Below are 14,135 nucleotides of genomic sequence, written 5' to 3'. Positions count from 1 at the left end.
AAGATGGGCCGTACAGGGTCGCTGGTGGAGCCACGCCGTGGGCCGCAGGCAGGCAAGTCTGGGGACCCCCGTTCCCAGAACGCTGACAGATCCCGTGTTTGACGAAGTAGTTGGAGAAGAAGGAGGAGAAGGATTTGAAGATGAAGACCAAGCCAACCAAGGCAAGCAGCCCTTTGACCATGTCTATGAAACCCTTTTTATGCATGTCATATAACACTTTTATTGCTTGCATCAGAGTCATGATTATGAGGTGACCACTTGGGGTGGTTTGCCTCTGTTATTTCCTCGTTGATACTTGCATTGTGCATGACCCTACCTTTTTATGAGGGTTTGCCGGTGGGAGTAGATAGGATGCTAAAGTAGTTGCTACACAAAAAGAGGACGGGAATATGCATGGTGATGGAGACAAAGTATTTCCAAAAGACTTTTCAAAAACCCCGCCGGGTGCCACTTATGATAGAGGGAGATGATGAGTTGGGTAGCCACTTGATGACTAAGTGGTGTACTAAGGCAAGTGTGTGTGCTTTTTTTCTAAATGGATTGGTTTAAGTTGTGACCGTTATTCTAACCTTACATGCGCAACCACTCTACCCTTATATGGGAAAGGGCATTATTGATTACCTAGGTCGATACTAGCATGGTGCCCGCATTACTAGTGACGGGGGTGACATGAGGTCACTCTCGGGACGGGGTCGTGCTTGGATAGGCGGCCATGACTATTTTCACAGGGCACCGGACACACCGTTGGTACCCCGTGCCAGTGGTATGTGATGAGTATGGGAGCGAGGCTCCACAATTTTAATATGTGAAATGTTTGGCAGAGGGGTTACTACCAATCGAGTGGACTCTATGTTGGTGTTCGTCTAGGGAAAGATAGTGATCGGGTGCTTACCCCGGGTACTTGAGGTACCGCGGGTCGTGGATGACACGGAAGTTCCCTGGATCTTGTGGGTAAAGTGTGCAACCTCTGCAGAGTGTAAAACTACTCGAATAGCCATGTCCATGGTCAGGGACAGTTGGGTAACCGCTCTTGGGCTACGTCCACTTGTTTACAAACCTGTGTGTGTGCTTGGATAAGTGGGAAGAACCACTTGGGTCAAGTCAAAGGACTTGACATAATTGAAGTTGGGTTGAAGCCCACTCCATTTATGTTGATATATGTAACCAGTCCCTATGGTTACTTGAATTCATATGATGCGTGTTTTTACCAGTTCTTGAACATGTCATAGCACAATAAAATTAGCTTTCTGCAAAAATTTGCCTATGTCATGCATTGTTGTATCTTAAGCCAAAACATGGGTTGCTTGCGAGTACATTCAAAGTACTCATTGGCTTGCCACTGATTATCTAATTGGCCAGGCATGGAAGAGCAGGAGTTCGTGGAAGAGTTCCTTGGTGACGAACATGCGAACTAGGACGTTTCCTAGTCAGAATGCTTGTAGGGTTAAGGCAGATGGCATGGGTTCTACTTATCGACGAAGATTTCTGATGTTTAAGTTTATTTAGTATTCAGCCCTTGTGGCCTTATCTATGTAAGACTTGACCATAACAGTCATAATTTGTGTAAAACGATATGTATGGATGTAAGACTCTTGTTATTCAGCTTTTGTGTGTTCAGTGAGCATTGATCTCTGCGATCACTGTACACGTGCATTCGGTGATCACGACTTATGAGTCGGGGTCCCCACATGTACCAAGGAGAAGACCACGATGAAAATGTTGAGTGGCTCTCATATGAATAATTGTTGAACTAATAAAGAGCCCATTTTATCTTGTCTTCTCCTATTGAATAAAATGTTTTGCAGATTCCAGCTTAGTCCATGGCACTCTTGCACTCTTATTGTTTTCATATCGTTCAGTCGTGCAAGTGAAAGGCAATAATGACGATATTCGATGAACTGGCCGTGGCAGAGAGAAACCGGTATGAACTTGACTTGTTCTGTTTGTGCAAATATGTTTAACCTTGTATCCATGATTCAGCCCATTATGATTAAACATGTTTGCAATGATAATTAGAGATTATAGTTTCTCATGCCATGCATAAGTAGCTGGGAGTGGATAATGATTTATCTTGGATATCAACATTGTGTTAAAATGATTGTGATGTAGTATGATGATATGGTATCCTCCTCTGAATGTTCGAGTGGCTTGACTTAGCACATGTTCATGCATGTAGTTGAATCAAAACCAACATAGCCTCTATGATATTTATGTTCATGGTGTTCATATCCTACTCATGCTAGTGTCCAATGTTACTTATGCATAATGCATGATCATGATCGTTGTTGCTCTCTAGCTGGCTGCTTCTCAATCTAATTGCTAGCCTTCGCCTGTACTAAGTGGGGATTCTGCTTGTACATCAAAAACCCTGAACCCAAAGTTATTCCAGATGAGTCCACCATATCTACCTATATGCGGTATTACCCTGCTGTCCTAAGTAAATTTGCATGTGTCACCTCTAAAAACTTCTGAAAAATATCCGTTTTGTGTGTCTGGATCGTTCATGGAACGATAGGAGGTAGTCAGTATCTTCCATGCTAAGAAGGTTATTCTCAGGTCGAGTGTTTATTCACTCGCCATCGCACGAGAAAAGGGCGGTAATAGGGATGCCCAGTCCCAAACTGCAAAATACAAAAAGAGTTAATCGCTCGAATAATCAAACAAAAACTCCCAATGGAGTCAAAACCTTTACTTCTATCACTTGGGAACCGTCACTAGCTTGTTTAGCATGGGAGATATTAATTACTGATAGCCTTGAAGTAAATGAGAAGGGTGCATGTCTCAAAATTATCGTTTATCTCTGTTTTAAAACTTGAGCTCTGCCACCTCTGCAAATCACTGCTTCCCTCTACAAAGGGACTATCTATTTACTTTTATGTTGTGTCATCACCTTCTAAAACAAGCGCTAGAACCTGAGAGCACAACTGTCATGACTTATGTATTGTGTGTAGCTAATGTTGGGTGCATCATGACTGGATCTTTTCTACCATGAATTACAATGTTTAGTCGTTGCTTGGACTTTGGAGGTGCTCTGCATTTATGTTTTGCGGTCTCAGAAAGGGCTAGCGAGATACCACTATTGTCATGTTATATCATGGTTGTTTTGACAACGTGTTGCCGTTTGAGATGTCTTATTATTGCTCGCTAGCTGATTATGTCATTGATATGAGTTAATATAATCTTTAAGAGTTATTGTTGGCATGGTTAGTTATAATGTTGGCTGAAAACCTGGGTGTTTTTTAAGCTTATTTATGCAAACAAGAGCTAAAGAGTTTGTAAAAGTTTTTCTTTTTCACTTTCACTTTACCAACTGAATTGCTTGAGGACAAGCAAAGGTTTAAGCTTGGGGAAGTTGATACGTCTCTAACGTATCTACTTTTCCTAACGCTTTTCCTCTTGTTTTGGACTCTATTTGCATGATTTGAATGAAACTAACCCCGGACTGATGCTATTTTCAGCAAAACTACCATGGCGTTGTTTTTTGTGCATAAATAAAAGTTCTTAGAATGGAACGAAACTTTGTAGGGAATTTTTATATAATATATAAGAATTTATGGAGCCAAGACCTAACAATGGGGGGCACCTGGGTGGGCACAACCCACCAGGGCGTGCCCCCCTCACCAGGCACGCCCAGGTGGGTTGTCCCCACCTGGTGGCCCCGTAGACCCTGATTCCAACTCCATAAATACATATTTTTCCAGAGAGAAATGAGGGAGAAAGAATTATCGCGATCCATGAGACAGAGCCTCCGCCAAGCCCTGTTCTTCCTCGGGAGGGCAGATCGGGAGTCCCTTTGGGGCACCAGAGAGGGTGGTCTTTGTTCTTTGTCATCACCAACCCTTCTCCATCGCCAATTCCATGATGCTCCCCACTGGGAGTGAGTAATTCGTTCATAGGCTCGTTGTTCGGTGAGGAGTTGGATAAGATTTATCACTTGATCGAGTTAGTTTTGTTAGGGCCTGATCCCTATTATCCACTATGTTCTTATATTGATGTTGCTATGAATTTGCCATGCTTAATGCTTGTCACTTTGGGCCCGGGTGCCATGATTTCCGATCTGAACCGTTTATGTTATCACCATTATATCCATGTTCTAGATCCGATCTTGCAAGTTATAGTCACCTACTACGTGTTATGATCCGGCAACCCTGGAGTGACAATAGTCGAGCCCACTCTCGGTGATGACCGTAGTTTGACGAGTTCATGTATTCACTATGTGTTAATGCTTTGTTCCAGTTCTCTATTAAAAGGAGGCCTTAATATCCCTTAGTTTCCAATATGGACCCTGCTGCCACAAGAGGGTAGGATAAAAGATTCCATGCAAGTTCTTTCCATAAGCACGTATGACTATTTATGGAATACATGCCTACATTATATCGATGAACTGGAGCTAGTGTCGTATCGCCCTAGGTGATAACTATCTCATGATGAATATCATCCAACAAGTCACCGATCCAATGCCTACGAATTTATCCTATATTGTTCTTGCTAAGTTACTACTGCTATCATCACTGTTGCACTTTTTACAGAACTATTTCTATCACTGTTATTGTTACCGTTGCTACTGTCACTACTGTCAAAACTATCCTATTACTTTGCTACTGATCATGTTGCTACAGATAATTAATCTACAGGTGTGGTTGAAATAACAACTCAGCTGCTAATACCTTCAAATATTCTTTGGCTCCCCTTGTGTCGAATATATAAATTTGGGTTGAATACTCTACCCTCGAAAACTATTGCGATCCCCTATACTTGTGGGTTATCAACCTCCTAAATTTTCAATAGGCAAATTGTGTTTAAGTAGAGGATATTGTTCAAAGAAAATTTTATCTATTTCATTTCTTTCATGCATATGAAAATCATTTTCATGGTCTAGCAAATATTGTTCTAAAGTATCAGTAGGTGGTACAACAATAGAAGAAAGACCAATTAATTCATCCTTACTAGGCAATTCTTTTTCATGAAGATTTCTACTAAACTTGGAAAAATTAAACTCATGAGACTCATTACCAAAACTAACACCAACAGTTTGTTTCTCACAATCTATTCTAGCATTAACAATGTTCAAGAAAGGTCTACCAAAGATAATGGGACAAAACTCATCTTGTGGGGAACCAAGAACAATAAAATCAGTAGGGTATTTTATTTTCCCACACAAGACTTCAACATCTCTAACAATCCCAATTGGTGATATAGTGTCTCTATTAGCAAGTTTAATAGTAACATCTATGTCTTCTATCTCTGCGTGTGCTATGTCATTCATAATTTCTTGATATAAGGAATAAGGAATAGCACTCACGCTAGCACCTATGTCACATAAACCATGATAACAATGATCTCCTATTTTAACGGAGACAACAGGCATGCCAACAACAGGTCTATGTTTATTCTTTTTATCAGGTTTGGCAATTCTAGCAGCTTCTTCGCAGAAGTAAATAACATGCCCATCTACATTTTATTCCAAGAGATCCTTAACCATAGCAATACTAGGTTCTACTTTAATTTGTTCATTAGGTTTAGGTGTTCTAATGTAACTTTTGTTAACCACAGTTGGAACTCTAACATGTTCCTTTATCCTAACAGGGAAAGGTGGTTTCTCAATGTAAGCAGTAGGAACAACTGGATCAACATTATAAAGTATAGTTTCTTCTTTAACTGGTACTAGTTCTTTAATTTCTTCTTTAATAGGTGGGTGATATTTAAACCACTTCTCTTTAGGGAGATCAACATGAGTAGCAAATTATTTACAAAAGGAGGCTACTATCTCAGAGTCAAGTCCATATTTTGTGCTAAATTTTTGAAAAGCATCGGTATTGATAAAAGATTTAACACAATCATACTTAAGTTTAATAGCTAACTCTTTACCTTCGTCGAGTTCCCAATCTTCAGAGTTGCGTTTAATTCTTTCCAAAAGATCCCACCGGAATTCAATAGTCTTCTCCATAGAAGAACCAGCACAAGAAGTATCAAGCACGATTTGATCATTACGAGAAAGCCGAGCATAAAATTTCTGGATGATAATTTCCCTTGAGAGCTCATTATTGGGGCATGAATATAACATTGACTTGAGCCTCCCCAAGCTAGGGTGATACTTTCTCCTTCACGAGGCCAAAAATTATATATGTAATTCTGATCACGATGAACTAGATGCATAGGATAATTTTTTTGGTGGAACTTCAATTTCAAATGATTCCAATTCCATGATCCAATATCATCGCATAGCCTATACCATGCCAATGCTTTTCCCTTCAAAGTTATAGGGAAACCCCTTTTCATAACTTTATCTCCGGCTAAACCTAGAAGCCTAAACAATCCACAAATTTGTTCTACATATATCAAGTACATATTAAGATGTTCGGTTCCATCTCCTGCATAAGGATTAGCTAGCAGTTGTTCTATCATACCCGAAGGAATTTCATATTCAATATTTTCAGTAGGTGTTGTAGGTTGAGGGGTAATTAATTGTGATTCCGGACGAGGTGAAGATACCCCGAAGAAACCCCTCAAATGATTGTTTTCCATAGTAACAAGTGACAATAAATTTCAGCACAATATATAAATGTTTCCTTACAAAATTCCACTTACCAAAGTCGCTTCACTCCCCGGCAACGGCGCCAAATAATAGCCTTGATGACCCACGAGTATAGGGGATCAATTGTTGCTCTTTTCGATAAGTAAGAGTGTCGAACCCAATGATAACCCACAAGTATAGGGGATCGCAACAGTTTTCAAGGGTAGAGTATTCAACCCAAATTTATTGATTCGACACAAGGGGAGCCAAAGAATATTCTCAAGTATTAGCAGCTGAGTTGTCAATTCAACCACACCTGGAAAACTGAATATCTGCAAAAAGTGTTTAGTATCAAAGTAGTATGGAAGTAACGGTAACGGTGGCAAAAGTAACAATAGTGGTTTTGTAGTGATTGTAACAGTGGCAACGGAAAAGTAACTAAGCAAAGATCAATATGTGAAAAGCTTGTAGGCATTGGATAAGTGATGGATAATTATGTCGGATGCGATTCCTCATGCAATGGTTATAATATAGGATGACACAGAACTAGCTCCAGTTCATCAATGTAATGTAAGCATGTATTCCGAATATAGTCATACGTGCTTATGGAAAAGAACTTGCATGACATGTTTTGTCCTACCCTCCCATGGCAGCGGGGTCCTATTGGAAACTAAGGGATATTGAGGCCTCCTTTTAATAGAGTACCAGACCAAAGCATTAACACTTAGTGAATACATGAACTCCTCAAACTACGGCCATCACCGGTAAGTATCCCGGTTATTGTCACTTCGGGGTTAACGGATCATAACACATAATAGGTGACTATAGACTTGCAAGATAGGATCAAGAACTCACATATATTCATGAAAACATAATAGGTTCAGATCTGAAATCATGGCAATCGGTCCCTAGTGACAAGCATTAAGCATAGCAAAGTCATAGCAACATCAATCTCAGAACGTAATGGATACTAGGGATCAAACCCTAACAAAACTAACTCGATTACATGATAAATATCATCCAACCCATCACCATCCAGCAAGCCTATGATGGAATTACTCACGCACGGCGATGAGCATCATGAAATTGGTGATGGAGGAAGGTTGATGATGACGATAGCGATGGATTCCCCTCTCCGGATCCCCGAACGGACTCCAGATCAGCCCTCCCGAGAGAGATTAGGGCTTGGCGGCGGCTCCATATCGTAAAATGCGATGAATCCTTCTCTCTAATTTTTTTCTCCCCGAACATGAATATATAGAGTTGGAGTTGAGGTCAGTGGAGCACCAGGGGGGCCCACGAGGCAGGGGGCGCGCCTAGGGGGTAGGCGCGCCCCCACCCTCGTGGACAGGGTGTGAGCCCCCTAGCCTTGATTCTTTCGCCAGTATTTTTTATATATTCCAAAAATATTCTTCCTGGATTTTTAGGTCATTCCGAGAACTTTTATTTCTGCACAAAAATAACACCATGGCAATTCTGCTGAAAACGGCGTCAGTCCGGGTTAGTTCCATTCAAATCATGCAAGTTAGAGTACAAAAGAAGGGCAAAAATGTTTGGAAAAGTAGATACGATGGAGATGTATCAACTCCCCCAAGCTTAAACCTTTGCTTGTCCTCAAGCAATTCAGTTGACAAACTGAAAGTGATAAAGAAAAACTTTTACAAACTCTGTTTGCTCTTGTTGTTGTAAATATGTAAAGCCAACATTCAAGTTTTCAGCAAAGATTATGAACTAACCATATCCACAATAACACTTAGGTCTCATGTTTACTCATATCAATGGCATAATCAACTAGCGAGCAATAATAGTAAATCTCGGATGACAACACTTTCTCAAAACAATCATAATATGTTATAACAAGATGGTATCTCGCTAGCCCTTTCTGAGACCGCAAAACATAAATGCAGAGCACCTCTGAAGATCAAGGGCTGATTGGAAATTGTAATTCATGGTAAAAGAGATCCAGTCACAGTCATACTCAATATAAACTAATAGTAATGCATGCAAATGACATCGGTGCTCTCCAACTGGTGCTTTTTAATAAGAGGATGATGACTCGACATAAAAGTAAATAGATAGGCCCTTCGCAGAGGGAAGCAGGGATTTGTAGAGGTGCTAGAACTCGATTTTGAAATAGAGATGAATAATATCTTGAGCGGTATACTTTCATTGTCAACATAACAACCGAGAGATCTCGATATCTTCCATGCTACGCACATTATAGGTGGTTCCCAAGCAAATGGTAAAGTTTATACTCCCCCTACCACCAACAAATATCAATCCATGGCTTTTCCGAAACAACGGGTGCCTCCAACTAACAACAATCCTGGGGGAGTTTTGTTTGCAATTATTTTGATTTGAGTTGAGCATGGGACTGGGCATCTTGGTTACCAGCCACTTTCTCGTGAGTGAGGAGCGAAGTCCACTCCTCTTGAGAATAACCCGCCTAGCATGGAAGATATAGACAGCCCTAGTTGATACATGAGCTATTCAAGCATACAAAATAGAATTTCATTTGAAGGTTTGGAGTTTGGCACATACAAATTTACTTGGAACGGCAGGTAGATACCTCATATAGGAAGGTATGGTGGACTCATATGGAATAACTTTTGGGGTTTATGGAGTTGGATGCACAAGCAGTATTCTTGCTTAGTACAAGTGAAGGCTAGAAAGAGACTGGGAAGCGACCAGCTAGAGAGCGACAATAGTCATGAACATGCATTAAAATTAATCAACACTGAATGCAAGCATGAGTGGGATATAATTCACCATGAACATAAATATCGTGGAGGCTATGTTGATTTTGTTTCAACTACATGTGTGAACATGTGCCAAGTCAAGCCGCTCGAATCGTTCAAAGGAGGATACCACCCTATCATACCACATCACAAACATTTTAATAGCATGTTGGGACGCAAGGTAAACCATTATAAACTCCTAGCAAATTAAGAATGGCATGAGCAACTATAATCTCTAATTGTCATTGCAAACATGTTTCATTCATAATAGGCTGAATCAGGAATGATGAACTAATCATATTTACAAAAACAAGAGAGGTCGAGTTCATACCAGATTCTCTCATCTCAATCAGTCCATCATATATCGTCATTATTGCCTTTCACTTGCACAACCGAATAGTGTGGATAATAATAATAATAGTGCACATGCATTGGACTAAGCTGGAATCTACAAGCATTCAATTCAAGGGAGAAGACAAGGTAATATGGGCTCTTTATTAGATCAACAATAATTCAAATGAGAGCCACTTAACATTTTCATTATGGTCTTCTCCTCTCGACCCCAAAGAAAAGAAAGGAAATAAAACTATTTACACGGGAAAGCTCCGAACAAGCAAAAGAAGAACGGGAAATCTTTTTGGGTTTTCTTTTTAATTATTAGTACTACAGGCATGGAAAATAAACTAGCTAAAAGCTACAACTAATTTTTTTGTTTTTATTAAGCTTTTTCAAACACACAAGAAGAAAGCTTAAAAAGAAATTAAACTAGCATGGATGATACAATGAAAAAGTATGAGAACTATTAAACATAAATGGACCCGAAAGTTGCAGCTTGGATGAATTGTTATGGTATTATTGTGGAATTTTGTTCCAAGCACACGTCTGAAGTATGGACCTTGGTTTCTGTCTATGTCGGTGTACTAGAGTAGGGGTACCCTAGTATCCCGAACTTGTGCACGGGCAGTCGCAGCATCCCGCGGCAAGGCTTGCCGGGTGACCGCCAAGGTCCTCCGTGCTTCCCTTGGAGCCATTCAAGGACAAAGTATCCAAGCCAAGGAGACAAGACCCCGGCAAGAGGAGCTTGCCGGGAAGGCCAACAAAGGCATCTCAAGGAACTTGCCGCGACGCGCCACGCGTCCCGGCAAGGCCCGGTGAGCGACAAGCTCCCGGACGCGACAAGACAACGACCGCGGCAAGGCGCTTGCCGCGGCAAGCCACCACGCTGTGTCCACGCTCCAGCACATCCACCAATGTGTCGCTCTGGGACCCTTCCAGGCGTACGTGGCGGGAGGCTCTGCAGCCAGCGGTGCGCGGTGGCAAGCGGTGCTGACAAGATTACCATCGTGGCGAGCGGTGGCGTCCCTGACGGTCCCTTTTGCACTATTTAGGCGACGCAGACGGGCATTTAATGCCCTTGTCCCCTGCCGTCAGGGTTAGGTATGATACACTGTAGCAGGTAGCTGTACCAACCGCAACACCTTTCCATTTTTACCCTTGTCTACGTTGCCACCTGTCGGTGAACCCTTGAGCATATAAAAGGAGGCCCACGCGCAACGTGGAAGGGGGGGGGGGAAGAGAACACTCACGCTCGGTCTCGTTAGCTGCTGGGGTGTACTATAGCACTCCGCGCTCCCGAGCAAGAACTCAATACAAACCACAAAGCAGGAGTAGGGTTTTACGCATCCGTGCGGCCCGAACCTGGGTAAACCGCTCGTGTGCTTCGTCTCAATCCGCTCTTCGTGCGACCCTCGCCCCCGCCGAACCGAAAGGGACTCGGTCCGCCGGTCCCATAGGTGCTCGTGGATTAGAACCCCGACATCTTTGGCACGCCCGGTAGGGGTGTCGAGGTTGTGTGAACCAGATCCAGCGTTCACACGAGCTAGATCTTCATCATCTTCATCGACATGCCGCCGAAGAAGAAGGCTTCGGAGGCGGCTGCTCCGTCCGCGCCGAACCCACCACCGCCGGAGCAAACGGCTGATGGGGAAGACGCCCGCGGAAGAATGGGCGTCGACGAGGGAGCTCACGGTGCTGCCAGGTCCAAGGACAAGGCTGCGCTGCCCATCGGCGGCGTAGCCGGCTCCCACAAAGACCGGGCGCACTCCAAGACCTCGGCGTCCGTACATGCACCGCGCCCATCTCAGGAGGCGCGGGACCGGCAGCGTCATGGTACTCACGGTACCATGCGTTTGCTGGACCAAGATCGAGCTGGTGGATCTCGGAGTGCTCAAGACCAGCATGCACGCCAACATGCTGGCACGAGCGAGGCACGGTCGCCTGGACGGGATACTGCTCCTTCTAACATAGTTAGAAGTCCGAGCATATCCCGCTCCTCGCACCGTTCTCCACCGCCACCCGCCACTACAGCAGAAGCTTTGGTGCGAGCTCAATTGCTCCTGGACTACCCTCCAACGGCAGACAAGATCGACGACTGGAGGGCCACCATTCAGTATCTCATCGGCTTCGCCAACGGCGACACTCAACGGCAGCCGAGCACGTCGCAGTCGCGGCAAGTCAGCCAGGCACGAGCCGGTGGCGACAAGACCGGTGGGGGTGCAACCACTATGCACTCTTCGCCCCGAAGGCCAAGATCGCCGACTCGCCGGATCCACCTCGACAGCGACTCCACCGCGTCATCAGATCCACGAGCTTGTCGCGATCAGCGTCAAGTTCTTCACGAACGACAGCAAGAAGACGCTCGTACTCGCATCGAGCGCCGAAGAGAAGCGCGACGTCAATCGGACCAGCGCGCTAGGCCCTCTGTCGACATGCATGCGCCAGGGGAACCAGGCGACTTGCCGTACGTGGTAGGTTGCCCTGTGTTTACTCGTGAGCTGCGGCAAGTCCAGTGGCCCAGCACGAAGAATTTCAAGCCAGACGTATTAGAGAAGTACGACGGCAAGTCGCATCCGTCAGAGTTCCTCAGCATCTACACCATCGCGGTGCAGGCTGCCGGGGGGCGGGACGACAAGATCCTTGCCAACTACTTCCCACTGGTGCTCAAGCCCAACGTCAGGTCCTGGCTCATGCACTTGCCGGACAACTCCATATCCTCCTGGGCAGATCTATGCCATCAGTTTGTCGGCGCCTTTACAGGCGGCCACAAACCTCATGACCAAGAGAGTGACCTTCATCTGCTCGCCCAGAAGGAAGGAGAGCCCCTGCGCAAGTACATTCAGAGATTCAGCCGTGTACAGCACAACATCCCAGATGTCCACCCTGCCGCGGTCATCAGCGCGTTCCATCAGAACGTGCGTAACCGCAGGATGCGGGAGGAGATGGCGATGTGCAAGATCAGAGACATCAGTGAGCTGTATGCCCTGGCCGACAAGTGTGCATGTGCTGAGGAAGGGAGGAAACTCCCCGGAGAGAATACAGGAGCAGGAGGATCTGACAGCGAGGATGCTGCCCCGGCAAAGAAAAACCGGCGGCAGAACAACAGGAAGAAGAAAGGCAAAGATGTGCTAGTCATTGAGCAGTCCGGCAACGAAGGTGGCGCCAAGAAAGCCAAAGCTGGTAGCTCCGGCAAGGAGATTGCCGCATGCACCAACTGCCAGACTGTGGCGGTTGCCGACAAGCAGGACGGTACCAACAAGCAGTACTGCAAGATCCACCGCACCAAGGGCCATGACCTCCAGAGCTGCAAGAAGGTCGAGCAGCTTGTCCAACAGCAAAAGGCTGAATACGAGCAACGTGACAAGGAGAGGGCCCAAGGAGGCGCTGGAGAATCCGGCAAGAAGCGCGCCGGACGGGGAGGACGCCGCGGCAAGGCCAAGCAGCGGCAAGGAGACAGACCTCCCCGCGGCCGCGACAAGGATGAAGATGACGACGACGACGAAGACATGGATGGTGTCGAGACCAGTGAGCAGGAGTTCCAGAAAGCCACAGAGGTCTTGTGCATTGACGGCGGTGCTTCTCTGCATACTTCGCACCGCCAACTCAAGCAGTGGGTGCGGGAAGTCAATGCGGCGGAACCACCTGTCGAGTCACGCAAGCTTCTGAAATGGTCCAGCACGCCTATCATCTTTGATATTGAGGACCACCCTGATCGCACAACTGCGGTCGGGTGCTTGCCGATGTTGGTTTCACCAACTATCCGCAACCTCAAGGTCACTAAGATGCTAGTTGACGGCGGGGCTGGCTTGAACCTGATCTCCTCCGCTGTACTCCAGAAACTCCAGATCCCTGACAATGAGCTTGAAGAGACCGGCACATTCCAAGGAATCAACCCGGGAAGGAGCAAGCCGAAGGGGAAAGTCACGTTGCCAGTAACATTTGGCAACGAGGTGAACTTCAGGACTGAGAGGGTCACTTTTGACGTTGCCGATTTTCCATTGCCTTACAATGGGATACTCGGCCGTCCAGCACTCGCCAAGTTCATGGCAGCCTCTCACTACGCATACAACATGCTGAAGATGCCAGGCCGATAAGCGTCATCTCTGTCCCTGGCGACAAGAAGGATGCTCTTATCTGCGCCGACAAGATCTACCGGGAAGCGGCAACCGCAACAGATTGCAAGTCACCTGCCGTTGAAGCTCCCGGGGGAAGAAGAAGACCAAGTCCGGCAAGAGTTCTGATGCCGACTCCGGCAAGCGCACCTCTTCGGAGTGCTGCGCTACCGTCGAGGACGCACCATCGAGCTCCACCGGCAAGTGTAAGAAGACAATGGCAGCTCCGCCAGAGACCAAGAAGGTGTCCGCCAAGGAGGACGGCACTGGTGGTACCTTCACCATCAGTGCTACTCTCGACCCTAAATAGGAAAGTGCGCTCATTGCTTTCCTGCGGGCGAACGTCGACGTGTTTGCGTGGCAACCGCCTGACATCCCCGGTGTACCCAGGAAAGTAATTGAGCACCATCTTGCCGTTTGTCCTCATGCGCGGCC

Source organism: Triticum urartu, chromosome 3A, assembly GCF_056163025.1.
Source record: "Triticum urartu cultivar PI428250 chromosome 3A, HENAU_Tu73, whole genome shotgun sequence".
In the NCBI taxonomy this organism is placed as follows: Eukaryota; Viridiplantae; Streptophyta; class Magnoliopsida; order Poales; family Poaceae; genus Triticum; species Triticum urartu.
Note: the sequence above shows the minus strand (reverse complement) of the source record.